General features: G+C 39.5%; 1 protein-coding gene across 1 annotated transcript in view; it reads right to left on the bottom strand.

The window, feature by feature from the left end:
* Positions 1 to 13,109, bottom strand: part of LOC122790680 (src substrate cortactin-like) — a 1,120,562-nt gene that overhangs the window by 655,801 nt on the left and 451,652 nt on the right. The window lies entirely within an intron of this gene.

Genomic DNA, 13,109 nt, shown 5'->3' with positions numbered 1-13,109 from the left:
GTTATTGACTTTTTCTGACATCGGCTGAGGCAAGAAAGAGTTCCCAACGGGGTACTTAGCTTTTTAGAAGTCTTCGAAGTAGTATTCAGTAGTAGTAATCTCTGGATCTGACCGACCGGCACTTGCGAACAGCTTCTGCTTCGGGCGCCACGCGGCAAGAAAGACTGAGGAAAATGGCGTCGGCTGATGCCTTTATACCCGAAGACCAGCAGAGATGACGTCGGGTGAAGTGCGACATCAGCCGAAGCCGGACCCAGACTTTGGAATCCGGCCGACCGAAGGGCTGCCTGACGACAGGACAACCCATTTGTTATGACTGCAGATGCATCCATGAAGGACATCAATGTATCCAACACACTAGTCATAGCTGACTCTATAATCAGGCACACTGCTGTCCCACTCACCAGGCTAAACAAGGAGAAGGTTACTGTCAGCTGCCTGTCGGGTACCAGGATCCACCGCATAACCCACTCACTCACGTCACTCCACAACAAGTACAAATATGACTGTCATTGTCCATGTTGGTGTGAACGACCTGAGACGTACCTCCCTGGACTACATGAAATGAGACATGGAAGAGATCTCTGATCTTGTAGCCCAGGCAGGTATGACCCTAGCGATGAGTAGCATTCTGCCATCGCCCAGAATGATACCACAGTACAAAGATAAAATGATCGACCAACAACTGGCTGAGCTTCTGGTCATTCTTGGGTGACCCAGTATCTGCCTACTTGGGATGACAAGGTCGACAGGCCATGATGCTTTGCCAGAGATGGCCTGCACCTGTCGTCCCTGGGATTCCGGATACTGGCTAAGGCTCTTGCCGCCCCTATAGTGCCTTTTTTAGGCAAGGTTCAAATGAGAAATTTACCACCGTAACAGGCAAGCAAAAACTGAGGGTAATGCTGCTCAATGCTATTAGTCTAAATCTCAAAATGCACTCACTGGAGGCACTCCTTAAAATGGAGAACATAGATATCTGTGCAGTGACTGATACCTAGTTCAAGGCTCCAGAGAGCACCCCTGCACTACCAGGATATAACTCATACCACACTTTTCGGCCATGTAACCTGGACCAGAACACCAAAGACAGAGGTGTGTCCATATTCATTAAGGATATCCACACCTCCAGGCTAGTTGCTCAGCATACTGCATCAGAGGTTATCCAAGTGCAACTAACTCTGGGCAAAACTGCAATCCAAATTGTAGCTTGGTACAGATCCCCCACCATGCCCCAAGATTCCCACTCCTCTTTTCTTGATGTACTGGTAAATATTAGGGTTCAACCAAACACCCTAATAATGGGCAATTTCAACTACCCCACCATTAACTGGTAAAACTACTCATGTACCAACTCCTTCACAAAACGCTTTTTGGAATTCATAAACTCCAATGCCCTGGATCAACTTAGCCACAATGCCCACCAGTGGCAATATCCTAGACCTAGTCATTACCAACATGAGTGACTGGTGTTCCACACCTGAAATCAACTCCTCGTTGGTCCGATCCGAGCATAAGCTAATCACCCTCGATACCCACATCCCTCCCCCACCCCCCATTAAGGAAACAACGGTAAATTTCTCCAAAGCCAACTTCATGCTTCTCAAGTCAGAAGTGGTGAACTTCATGACACCCATGCAGATGGACAATACAGTTACAACTGCTGAATCCTACACAAATACACTCTAAGCACTTACACGAGTGCGTGGGTCGTGCTATCCCAAACAGAACAAAGATGCTATCATCCTCCAAAAAAAGGAAGCCAATCTGGTGGTCCTCTGCCATAAACAAACTGTACAACAGAAGGAAGAAATTGTTGCAAAAGAGTAAAATCCCATGAGTGGAGGAGCTCCCTGGTCAGCCTCAGTAAGAAGCTGAGATCCCTTATAAGCTCCTCCAAAGCTAGCTACGAAAACAAAATTGGCACTGATTCTAAGGACAACCACCAAGCATTCTATAGCTATGTCAAGAATCACAATGACAACACCCAGATCTGCTGTGAGTTGCAGCACAACGGCATGAAAATTACAGAACCAACTGATATTGCCAACATCCTGGCAGACAGGTTCAGTGCTAACCCCCACCCACCCCCCAAGGGCCCACATCTTTACAGGAAGAATGCAGAGTTCCTGTAATCACAACTTTGAAGGTAAAATCTGCACTCTCTAAAGCCAAAAACACAGCATGGGGCCGGACAACATCCCAGGCTGCATTTTACACGAACTTCAGAATGAACTGGCTTCCCCACCTAAGCACCATGGTCAATCCTATATAGCCTCACATCAGGCTTTGTGCCCACTGAATGGCATACAGCAACAATTATCCCACTCCACAAAGGGGGATTCACCACTGATCCCGGGAATTATTAGCCTGACAAACCTGGTCTGCCAGGCCATGGAACGTATCATCATGGAACTCAAAGACATTGGTAACCTCCAAACTCTGGCTCCCACCCAGTTCGGGTTTGTGAAAAGCACATCATGCCTCCTGAACCTGATAGACTTCTTTGAGGTAGTCACCAAAGTCGCACGAGGGTAAGGTGGTTCACACAGCCTATCTTGACCTCACCAAGGCTTTTCAACACCATCCCCCATTGTGGAATTATAGCTGAACTCACTAAACTAGGTATAAATCCCTATGTCACAAGATGGGTTGCCAAATGGCTCACTGACAGAACCCACACTGTAAAAGCTGCACACTCCAAATCTGACCTCAAACCAATGACAAGTGGAGTACCACAGGGTTCAGTCCTAGGACCTCGCCTGTTTGGTATCTACTTCTCTGAAGTACAGGCCAACACAGAAGGCCTCTGGCTAATGAAGTTCGCAGATGACTGCAAACTAGAAACCATAGTCAAGTCCCCAAATGATGTAGAAATCCTACAGAAGGGCTTCGCTGAGACAGATGCCTGGTGTCAGAGCCATTGCCTCGAGCTCAATGCCAAAAGTGCATTGTCATCCCCTTTGGTAAAATCTCTGTACCCATGAACGCCTACATAGACAGCAGTCTAATCAACACGTATGTGTGATGAGACCTTGGGACCCAGGTGGACAGTAGTCTCTCCTTTGAGAGGTCACATCGTCACAGTAGTCAGGAAGTCCTTCTACATGGCACACCTCATCATAAAAGGGTTCTCATCCAGGAAAAAAGAGGTCACTGTTCCTCTCTACTCAACACTCATTAGACCCATTATAGAGTACAACTCCCCTTTTGGAATGTACCTCAAGACATCTGCAGCAGCTGGAAAGGCCACAGAAGTACCTCAAAAAGAGGATTACTGGCCTCAAACAGATGCCCTACGCTGACCGTCTCAAACTCCAGCTTTACTCCGTAGCATATCGCCTACTCTGAGGTTATCTCTGCCTAATATATACAGCTGTGTCAAACCCAGAGCTGTTGGACATGCTACACCTAAAGAAATCCCAATCCCTTCAAGCTACATGGTCAAGGGACCTAAACCTTGTCACCACAATAAACATGACATGCTGGAGGGATAGATTCCTCTCCCAGAGACTTCCCATACACTGGAACAGGCTACCCATCTATGTCAAGCAAAGTTATTCAGTAGCACTCCAAGAAAAATCTTGATGAGTGGATGGGAAATTGGAAATACACCCTGGGGGGATCACTTCTGTGTCTCTGATCGACAGTGGCACAGGAAAATAACTTTCTTGGGTGGCGTAAGCCAGGGAACCTTGTTGACTAGGCTTGCGTAGGCCCTTGGGCCGATAGCCTAGTATCTACCTATGAACCTATGAAATTCGTTTTTCAGTGAAGTAAGCTTTCAGTGAATTGTGCTCAGGCAATTCATTTTCAGTGAAATGAGGCTTCGATGAAATGAGTTTCAGTGAAATGTGTTTTCTATCAAACAAAGTAGACCCATATTACACAAACACACACACGTATGTGTATATGTGTGCGTGTATACATATACGAGTGTCTGTGTGTATATATATAATGTACACACACACTCATTCAACTAGCTTTTACACTGAAGTTAAACCCTAGAAAAATAGACCACCACCAATAGTTTAGGTACATATAAGAATGTCAATGGAGAATGAATAAAGAAGAGAGACTTGACGAGCAGATGGTAAAAGGAGATGCTGTAAATACAATGGGATAAAACTGAGCACATTTTTGGATTGGTGGATTCAGATTAAAATACAAATACAGGTTTAATGTTAGAAGTCAAAAAAAGATATGTGGAGATTTGACACTATTTCTATTAAACTGCAAATGGTAGATTTGGTAATTTAGGTCAGAAAGGTAATGGTAGACCAGAGAAGAGTAATAAATACAGTATACAAGGCAATTTGAGATTGGAAGACAATACAATACAAAGGTAAAAACAGAATGGCGTAAAAGATTAAAGACAAATGATCACTGACTAGATGGAAATAGGTCAGCTCTACATATGCAACTACACAAAACAATGGAATTTTTGCATGGAAATGTTTGTAGATATGTTTTCTAAGACTTGGAAAAAAATGTTCCCACAGACAAGAGGTACATGTGGAGATGCAATAGTTCCCAGACATTTTGAGAACGTTATTTTTGTAGTGAAGCAACTTCTTACAAACATAGGAACATACTAGGCATGCAGTCACAAGGATCGTAATATGTCTCGTCATATACACCTTTAAGAAGACCAATTTCAAACACTTCACATCGATCACATCTCATGTTGACCGGGACTGTACCTGCCTAGTCTGGTATAAAATTAGTGCCTACTCATCCCTTCAAGACTAGTCTTAAACGTAGACAAAGTAGTACTTTGTGTGACCTGTAGTATAAATTATTACACAGGCTGGGAATACACTGAGTTAGGAAAGGATCCCTCCAGTGAATCTTGCTTGTTGGGCGGTGCACTGGTTAGAATTGTCTTCTCACAGCAAGTGGTTCTTCTGGTTCAATTCTGTGCATAGTTTGCATATTTTCCCTGCGTTCGCATAGGTTTCCTCCCAAATTCCAAAGACATGCATCTGGAGCCTTTCTCCCTGGGCCTCCACTGAAAATGGCTCTGTCCCTGACTGACTTTACCGATAAACAAATGTTAACTAAATAAACTTGTTGTATATTTAAGTCCTTAGTGCAGGTGTTTGCACAGCCACTGCTATTGCAAAAAATTACACAGTTAAACAGGACTGGTTCTTTCATGTTTTGAAAAGCAGGACAGGTCGCCTCAGTAACCTGTAGGCTACTGAGTACATGGACAGACTTCCTCATCTTCTGGGGTAGTTGAAAAATGTATTACCTTTAAGTTTCATTACAAATCTTTGGGACCTGGCCAAATGAGTGATTTGCTTTGATATGTACATACCAAAATGGGGCACTGTATTAATTGTTGGGTTTGATAAGGGAAAAATATACTGGTAGTATAACTTGTATGGATCTTGAAGACAACCCCCTGGAAGTCAACTGGGACAGAAAGGAAGCATTTCTTGACCATGGTGGAAACATGATGACTGAATGAGGGAGAGTTATCCACACAAGTATGTAAATCTCTTACGAGCACATCTGTCTGAAGAGTAGGATTTAGAAGACATTTTCTACAAAACGCTGCACATTTTTCATTTAGAGTCCATTTTTGCTACAAACACCACTCCTTCGATGGAACTGTTTTGCATCCATGGATAACAGTGCCCAGTTTGCAGTCATCAGCAAACTTGGTCAACGACACTTCTGGGATATCGACTTCAAAGTCTGCAAAATTAATGCCAAACAGGAGTAGGCCCAGAACTGATCCTTGTGGCACCCCACTAGTTACAAATTTACATTATGAGTGGGAACCAGAAACCTTCTGAACTTGGGATCTGCTTGGGAGCCAATCTGCAATCCAGCAGACAATGTATGGATTTGCGTAAGTATGCCTAATTTTTCAACGAAAACCAAAAAGTACGAACCAAAAACTAGTAAGCGTACCAAGAAGGAACCAAGCAGGAAACCTTATTGAATTTCTTGGGTTTTAATAAATCCACCACCGAATAAACAGAAAACAGAGCATAAAACCAGCAACCACGCCAAAACAGTATTAACGCTTTTCCACAACTGCGTTTTCGTTTCACCATAACACTTCATCAGATAAACAGCACCAAATTGATAGGAATATTTATATCCTAATTAATTAGAATCAATCACTCCAAATAGGTTCAATTTGTAACTATTTAGACCATTTTAAAGTGAAACTAGTGCAGAAAAATTGCAATACATCTTATTTATTATATAAATATCTCCTTAGAAAATTTTAAAATATCAATAGAAAAATAAATTACACATGTTTGAACTTAATTTTATCCTAAATATTGATTTAAAAATTATTTGTTAAAACATTCTTATTAATTCTAGTGACCCACATTAAAATCAGGAATAAAAGAAGTAAAAAATGGTAAAAAATGAAAAAACATTGCCATCCAGTGGTCATTTATGATTACAACAATTTCTATTTGATGATATAGCAAAATGAGCTGAAAACATCTTCAAAACCTTATACAAAAATATTTATCTATATAAAGAAAAATTTTTTTATATCAATTTATAAATAATGTTTCCAACCATTAATGGAAGGGATAAAACTTTTGTGGTAGGAAGGAATATAATAAATGTGAACATTGGTAACTAATTCTGTTTTACTATAGTTTGGCTGCACGCAGCTTTAGGAGGGGCAAAATGCTGGTGTATTCATTGAGACCTGGTGCATTATATGCTTCTAAGGTCACTTGCCACCAAAGTTCCCTGTACTCTAATCTTTCTTCCCATGGCCGCCCTCTAATATCTCTTTCGGTATGTTCAATTACCGAAAATGTAAAGCTAGCATCTTTACATAGTAGGCTATATGTTTGTACAGGGCATTACTTTCTTTGCAATTTTTTATGTCATTCAGATGTTCAAATATCCTCCTTTTCAATTCCCTTTCTGTTTTACCCACATAGAAGGATTGACACTGTTTGCAAGAAACAAAATACACCAGCCCCATAGAGTCACAATTATAATAATATTTCTCATTAATTATTTTTCTATTTCTACTATGAATATTTATAATGTTATTATTCGAAATAGCTGTGCATTGAGAGCATCTGCCGCATTTATATGTACCTTTTCTTCTTTTGTCAAGGTAATTTATATTAGTTTTATTTTCTAAAATATTTCTAATATTTTTAGAATTTTTATAGACAGTTTTAATTGAACAAAGATTATCTTTGTCAAAATTCATTAATTCGTGAAATCTATACCATTCCTTATTAAAAATGTCTCTTATTCTATTATTCATACTGTTATACTCAAGTGTAAGGGCCAACTCAAAATTCTCCTTACTATTATTATTCACCACCTCATTATCAATTTGATTTTTGATATTGCCCCCTCTAATAATAGGTAGAAATCTATTCTTCCTACCCTTAATTACCTCATTTTTAATGCTTTTTATAAATTCATCAGGGTATCCCCTGTTCCTAAACATTTTTTCCAATAGTTCACATTCCGAACGGAATGCTTCTTCATCACTGGTCACTCTACACCCCCTTACAAACTGTCCTTTTACAATATTTCTTTTGACATGGTGGGGGTGTGAACTATCGAAGTGCAGGAAAGATTTGCAATGGGTAGGTTTCCTATAAATTTTGGACTCTAATCTGTCACTTTTTTTTTTTTTTTTTTTCAATAATACCAGTATGGGAGATCAGTGTCAAAAGTCTTGGCCAGAACAAGATAAGCAGTGCTCACAGAATGCCCGCAGTCCCTGTAACCTTTTCAAGGAAGTTTATTACATTCAGGAGGCAGGACTTGTCCCTCACAAAACCAAAATGTCAGACCTAGATCAGTTTGGTTCCAATGTCTGCATAAGAGCTCTGCTATTACACATCCTATGGCTCTGCATACAAGGATGGTGAGACTGATGGGTTTTATAAAATACCTGGGTCTGTCCAGGGGTCAACCCCTGTGTAGGAAAGTGACAGTGGCTAACCACCAGGGATAAATCCTGAAGATAGTCTAACGGGGAACAGTTTAAGTGGAGGCTCAGACAGTGCATACTTGGTACTGATGAGAATGCAGCCTGATATATATTATCCATTCCCATGAAAGTATTACTTCTAGCCTTTGACAGGGATTCTAAGACTTGTGCCATAGTGATTTCCACGGAAACTAATTTTCAGGGATAAATCGAGGAACAATGTGAGCAGAAGGGTAGAGCTGGCACTAAATTTGCCTGCTAAAACATTAGCTGTAGCCTTGGGGTCAGACTGGGAGATATTTCTGTGGATGAGCTCAGTGCACGGCCAGGCATTACTACGTAACTTTTGGACATAACTATATTAAGTTCATACTCTGCCTTACGTTTTCTAATTTGCAGTTCCTTACTGGCAGGCTTCCTTCTTGCATTTGTTTAATTTTTTTGCCTACTGTGCTTACAATTTATTAATACGGGAGTTCCACTAGAGGTTTATTCCTTAATTTACTGTAATATTTTGGGTGGGTACCGACGTTTCTATGCAGCCGTTCAAGTGCTGGTAAGTCAGAGGTGAATGCAGTCCTCTCACTTGGGTCAATTTGCAAGGGAATTTTTCAGAAGTCTACTACAAGTTGAAGTAGGTTTATCTTGGAAAAGTCCCTAAAGATGGTCTCATTTGGCAATGGGGTGGTGCCAGTAGGCCTGACAGAGAAAACAGATTTGTGGTTAGATTTAACCATTGATGAGGGGAAGTTTTTTCACTTTGCTCCACTGCATTGGTATTAATGAAGTTTAGGAAACATTCAGCATAATTATTTTTAGATGTGTAGGTCTGCCAATCAATGCTTTGGTAATAGAAGCTCCCTAGTAAGAAGGCATTTGGTTCGATATTTAATCCCTCAGTGTTGAGGCACTTTCTGTGATCTCTGACATCAATGGGTATTGGTAATGGGCAATGAAGTACTAGTTGGATTTAAGGGTAATTCATATTTCCATGAGCACCAAGTTAGGATTATGGGTAATTTGATGTGTAGTGGTGTTTCTACCAAATACAGATACTCCCCCCCCACCCAGTTAGCCAAGAGACTGAAAGCATGACAGGATCTACACCGTGGTGTAGAGGAATTGCTGTCACTGCACTCCAACCACGTCTCAGTAAATACACAAATATGAATGCATTGGAGTTGCAGGAGGGCTTCAGGCTTTGGCATCTTTCTATTTAGACTCGCAGCACTGAGTAGTGCCACCTTGATCTTGTCCATACTTTAAATCGTGTAAATGGAAGAGAATTTAACCTCAGTGTAGAGATTTTTGTTTAAGTTGGTATAAGACATACTAAAAACTGAAACCGCTATCATTAGTGTTGACAACAGTGAAAGAAAGCTAGAAAACCAAAGACAATAAGAAATGTGAAAAAAATGTTTACAGGAATTAAAAATATGGATATGATAAGTATTGCAGATCAGGAATAAAACCCCATAGTAAACATTTGCGGCATGGGATACTATAATGGAAGCTGAGCTTTAAGAAAATATTAAAGTAGACCAAAATACCTGGGATGCACATCTATTTAACAAACACTGTAATATCAAGTGTGACATCACCTGTCCAAGTGCTATGATTTGTACTATAGTAAAGGTTAAACATGACGACCAATAATTAACGCAAGTCTTCAGTCATGTACTAAACAGTATGTGTGTGCATGTTAAACTGCTTTTGTTTAATGAGCAATATTAAAAGCAATAATAAAACAAAAATACCCACTTTGTGAGAGACGGAACACACTAATATAAAATAAAATACTTCAAAAACATTAACAGATTTGCAGCACAAACTTGACTAAGCGGTTTCACCCTGTACTTAAGGCTTCAGAGTCAAATTTAAAAAGTAATTTTATACAAATGTTTAAAATTAGTGACATCACTTCCGCACACACCCTACACAACCTTCGAATAGCTTGTCTATATACTTTCTGACACTATAGAAATTTAGTGTGTCCAGGAAGGGGTAATTGTGAGACCAAGTTGGTTGTCTGTGTGGCAACTTGCACAACCTGTCCGGCATTTTATGGTGGAAAGACTATTAGGAGATTAAGACAGAATCTCTGAGCATGTTCGTGACATTAAAACTAAGAAAACACGTAGTTCCCTATATATGCACAGTATAATATGTACGAACTTCAAAAAGTTCATTTTTTTTTGTTATTGACAAAGTCAAGATTAGAGAAAGAGGGGGATCACAAATAAGATATAGAAATAAGAGAAACAGAGTGGCAGATAAGACTAAATGCCAAACATGAACCAGGAATTAATGAACATATTTCAATAGCAGGAATGTCTTAAACAGAGAACAGGACTGGTATAATATATTATGATTTACAAAAAAAGCTATATTTTGGGTTACATTTTAGGTCATTTGATGTTTTGTTTCTTTAAAAATGACTAATAATGACACTGGATTTTGTGGTCAGTATTTTTTTACATAGATATAAATATATACATATATATATATATATATATATATATATATATATATATATATAATCTATAAATACACACATATATGTGTGTGTATATATATATATATGTGAGTGTGTATATATATATATATATATATATAGATATATATGTGTGTGTGTGTGTATATATATATATATATATAGATATATATATGTGTGTGTGTATATATATATATATATATATATATATATATATTTATTTTATTACTGTGTAATTACCACAAATAAAATATACTAAATGCTGAACATATGGAGAAAGGACCTGATGCCAGAAATCGGGTTAGAAAGTATATAGACAAGCTATTAGAAGAGTGTGTAAGAAATGTCACTAATTTTAAAAGTATAAAACCATGTCACTTTTTTTTTTTTTTAATTTGACTCTGATGAAGCCGTAAATACAGGGTAAAATCACTTAGTCAAGTTTGTGCTACAAATCTGTTAATGTTTTTAAAGTATTTTATTTTACATTAAAGTGCTTTCAGTCTCTTTCATGAAGCAGGTATTTTTGTTTTACTATTGTGTGTGCGTACAGTTGTTCGTGTTAGTGTGAATATTAAAAGCAAGACTAGACAGAACAATTGAATGTGACCAATTACTGAATTTAAGCAGTGACTGTTTGACATGAGGTTGGTTTATAAGTAGTTGTATAAATTATAAGACATCGTATTAATTGGCGACAAAATAACAAGTACCCCATGCAATAGGAGTGCACAGTGTATCAATCTGAAAAATGTTCAATAAAATGTTTACATTGCTAAAAAAACAGCATACTTGTAAATTACATAACTCCCAAGAACATACTATAAATTATGGTATTAAACAATAACCAGATTGTTTAATGCAACTTTGGAAAGTGAGAGGATGCCCGAGGAGTGGAGAAAAAGTGCTTTGGTACTGATTTTTAAGAACAAGGGTGATGTGCAGAGCTGTATTAACTACAGAGGGATTAAATTGATCAGTCACAGCATGAAGTTATGGGAAAGAGTAGTGGAAGCTAGGTTAAGAAGGGTAGTGATGATTAGTGATCAGCAGTATGGTTTCTTGCCAGGAAAGAGCACTACAGATGCAATGTTTGCTCTGAGAGTTTTGAAGTACACAGAAGATCAGAAGGAGTTGCATTGTGTCTTTGTGAACTTAGAGAAAGCATATGGCAGGGTGCCTAGAGAAGAGTTGTGTTATAGTATGAGGAAGTCAGGAGTGGCAGAGAAGTATGTAAGAGTGGTACCGTATATGTAACAAGGGTAGTGTGACAATGGTAAGGTCTGCGGTGGGAGTGACAGATGCATTTAATGTGGAGGTGGGATTACATCAGGGATGAGCTATCAGCCCTTATTTGCAATGGTGATGGGCAGGATGACGGACAAGATCAGACACCAGTCCCTGTGGACTATGTTTGCGAATGACATTGTGATCTATAGTGAGAATAGGGACCAAGTTGAGGAGACCCTGGAGAGGTGGAAATATGCTCTAGAGAGGAGAGGAATGAAGGTCAGCAGGACTAAGACAGAATATGTGTGTGTGAAGGAGAGGGAGGATAGATGAATGGTGAGGATGCAGGGAGTAGATTTGGCGAAGGTGGGTGAATGAGTTTAAATATTTGGGATCAACAGTTCAGAGTAATGGTGTGTGTGGAAGAGAGTACAGGCAGGGTGGAGAAGTGTGTCAGGAGTGATTTGTGACAGACTAGTACCAGTAAGAGTGAAAGGGAAGGTCTACAAGAGGGTAGTGGGACCAGCTACGTTATATGAGTTGGACACAGTGGGACTGATAAAAAGGCAGGAGTCAGATATGGGCATGGCAGAGTTAAAGATGTTCAGATTTGCACTGGGTGTGATGAGGGTGGACAGCGTTAGGAATAAGTATATTAGAGGGTCAGCCCAGGTTGGACGATTTAGAAACAAGTCAGAGAGGCAAGACTGCGTTGGTTTGGACATGTGCTGAGGAGGGATACTGGGTATATTGGGAAAAGGATGCTAAGGATGAAGCTGCCAGGTAAGAGGAAAAGTGGAAGGCCTAAGATGAGGTTTCTGGATGTGGTGAGACAGGATATGCAGGTGGTTGGTGTGACAGAGCAAGATGCAGAGGACAGGAAGAAATGGAAACAGATGATCCGCTGTGGTGACCCCTAACAGGAACAGCTGAAAGAAAAAAGAAGAGGATGGTATTAAACAATTAACAAAAATTCCCATGTATTCATACCCTCAAGGAGGATGGGATACTGGGAGAAAACGAAAGCTGAATTTAATGGAAAGAAATGTGAAAAATAAGTGGCACTCTGGTTAACAAGACTGTACTTCACTTGTGATATAAATAAGTGGCACTCGGGTTAACAAGACTACTTCACTTGTGATATAAATAAGTGGCACTCGGGTTAACAAGACTGTACTTCACTTGTGATATAAATAAGTGGCACTCGGGTTAACAAGACTGTACGACACTTGTGATATAAATAAGTGGCACTCTGGTTAACAAGACTGTACTTCACTTGTGATATAAATAAGTGGCACTCTGGTTAACAAGACTGTACTTCACTTGTGATATAAACAAGTGGCACTCGGGTTAACAAGACTGTACTTTACTTATGATATAAATAAGTGGCACTCTGGTTAACAAGACTGTACTTCACTTGTGATATAAATAAGT

The sequence above is a fragment of the Protopterus annectens genome, chromosome 16.part0 (genome assembly GCF_019279795.1).
Source record: "Protopterus annectens isolate FY-2018-M chromosome 16.part0, PAN1.0, whole genome shotgun sequence".
In the NCBI taxonomy this organism is placed as follows: domain Eukaryota; kingdom Metazoa; phylum Chordata; order Ceratodontiformes; family Protopteridae; genus Protopterus; species Protopterus annectens.
This window is presented reverse-complemented; position numbering and strand designations above follow the sequence as displayed.